Consider the following 2,500-nt stretch of genomic DNA (forward strand, 5'->3'; position numbering starts at 1 on the left):
TATGATAATAATGATAAAAAGATGACAATAATTATAATAATAATAATGATAATAATAATAACAATAATTTAATTAATGATAATATTAATGATTATGATAATAGTAATGACAATAATAATACTGATAATAATAATAATAACGATAATAATAATCGTAATAATAATGATAACAAAAAACATAATGATAACAATAAAAATAATAATAATTGTAGGGATAATGATAATGATAATAATAATAATAATAATAATAATGATAATAATAATAATAATAATAATAATAATAATAATAATAATAATAATAATAATAATAATAATAATAATAATAATAATAATAATAATAATAATAATAATGATGATAATAATAAAACTGATAATAATGATAATGATGATAATAATAATAAAGATGATAGTAATAATAATGATTTCGATAATAATAGTAATGATACTGATAATGATTATCATTAATATTAGTAGTTTTATTGTCATTATTGTTATAATCATCACTATCATTATTACTATTGTTATCATCATTATAATGCTGATGATGATCATCAGATTCATTTGCATTATTACTACTATTATTATCAATATTATTGTATGTTATCCTTATTAGTATCATTTGTATTGTTGTAGTTATTATTGTTGCAATTATTATTATTATCATTGTTATTATTATCATTATTATCATTATCATTATTAAAATCATTATTATTATCATTATTATTATTAATATTATTATTATTATTATTATTATCATAATTCTTATCATTATTAATATCATTATTAATATCATTATTATTATTATTCATATCATTATTATTATCATTATCATCATGGCCATTATTACTGTAGTCATAATTGCTATTTTCTCTCGTGATGATCATCATTTTTATTAACACTGCTCCTGTTGTTGTCACAACCATTGTAATTATATGATTAACCGTTAGCTATATTACTAATAAAACTACTACGATTTATTTATTCATTATTGTCAGCATTATTCGTATTTTGATTATCATTGTCACCATTGCTGCAATGACTATTACTTCAGTTATTATTGTCAGCATTTCTAAAAGTAATATGTCCATTATCATCAGCGTTTTATTTTTACTGTTACATGGTTCTTTATTGCTTTCATTTCACAATCATTAGTTTATATCCGCGCGAAAAGTATAGTCCATTACCCTCCATTGCTACCGAAGAAGCATCAAGAAAAGCGCCCTTTTCCTGAACGCGAAACAAAACAAAAACAAAAATACTTTCCATTATGTCATCCGTGACGTCACAAGCGCGCGAAAATACGAAACCTCGTTCCAGTCCCGATTCAGAATTCCACGAGAAAAGAAGAGCAAAAAATGAAGCCTCATTTGTTGTTCATGGTTTATTTGTCTTTCTACTATAGATGAGGAAGTTGGTGTACTTTTGGATTCTCTATTGGCGAGTGTTGCTGCGAGCGGCGAGAGAGAAAAAAGGAATATTCGGATATTTAGGTCACAAGTCGCCACTCCACCCACGATAGGGACGAGAGTCAGTGTTGCCGGGTGGGACGTTGTCTTTTATTTTTCTCGTTAATCAAAGAATATCAATGCCATCATTATCTAGTTGAATGACCTTTGCTAAAGAAGCGTTTGCTTTACAAATAATATTCATTTTGAAGTACTATTCCGTCCTGAAGCTCCGGAATTTATCGATCAAAGATTTCACCAACTGGACATTACCCAAATCAAGCTGAGGTGCTTTTAAAAACTGACCGTTCGTGTTACAAGCTTGTACCACCATCTCCTATCACACTATCGCCCTCTCCTTCTCCCGCGGACGTCGTCTTCCCTCTCCGCCTGACCCTCGCCTCCTGCCACAGCCCCGCCCCCGCCACGGCGCCCAAGCTCGCCCTCCGACCCACAGCCTTCGCCGCAGCGCACCGCCTGATCCCCAGAGTACTTGAGTTCCTCCTACTCCCACCGCTGTTCGTGTACCGGGAGTGCGGCGGGTGGTTCCTTGCCGAGTGACTGTCAGTTTAGGACCAGTTGAGCACTCATCCATATCTAGTCAGGACCCGCCGCCTCACACCCTTAGCCTCGAGTGGACTTCGACTTGCTGGTGACCGTCAATGAGACCTGAGTTGGGCGTTCGCTTGTGCAAGGGAATCTGTGTTGCGAGTGTGTACCTATTTCCCTCGAGTGAGAAGACTTCGAGGCTCTTTTGCATATTCGAGAGAGAATCGCCCATGCGCCAGACCGCCGATGCCACGACCTCGTCTCAGGAAAAGGCCATTTCAGACTCGTTGGACACAAGACCAAGGAGAGCGACAGACCAGATGGTGAATGGAAACGCTGCTGAACAGAAGTGGTGAAAACGCTATCTCCCTGCCGCGCGCTCGCCTCCGAAGTCCTCGTCAACTGATGATCTCAAGAAAGTGCCGTATTCAGTCATAAACACAAAAGCTTCCGTAAGAAGATTAAGTGTGACCGAGTGCCCAAGAAGTCACGCTTCAGCCACATCCT

General features: G+C 34.8%; 1 protein-coding gene across 1 annotated transcript in view; it reads left to right on the forward strand.

Annotated features, from left to right (window-relative positions):
• Positions 1-1,638: 1,638 nt before the first annotated feature.
• LOC113812653 (uncharacterized) overlaps positions 1,639-2,500 on the forward strand; it is a 17,369-nt gene continuing 16,507 nt past the window's right edge. Inside the window, exon 1 of the mRNA XM_027364572.2 lies at positions 1,639-2,500. This exon is cut by the window's right edge and continues 53 nt beyond it. The gene's annotated coding sequence lies outside the window, so the exon portion shown is untranslated.

Source organism: Penaeus vannamei, chromosome 13 (genome assembly GCF_042767895.1).
Source record: "Penaeus vannamei isolate JL-2024 chromosome 13, ASM4276789v1, whole genome shotgun sequence".
Classification (NCBI taxonomy): Eukaryota; Metazoa; Arthropoda; class Malacostraca; order Decapoda; family Penaeidae; genus Penaeus; species Penaeus vannamei.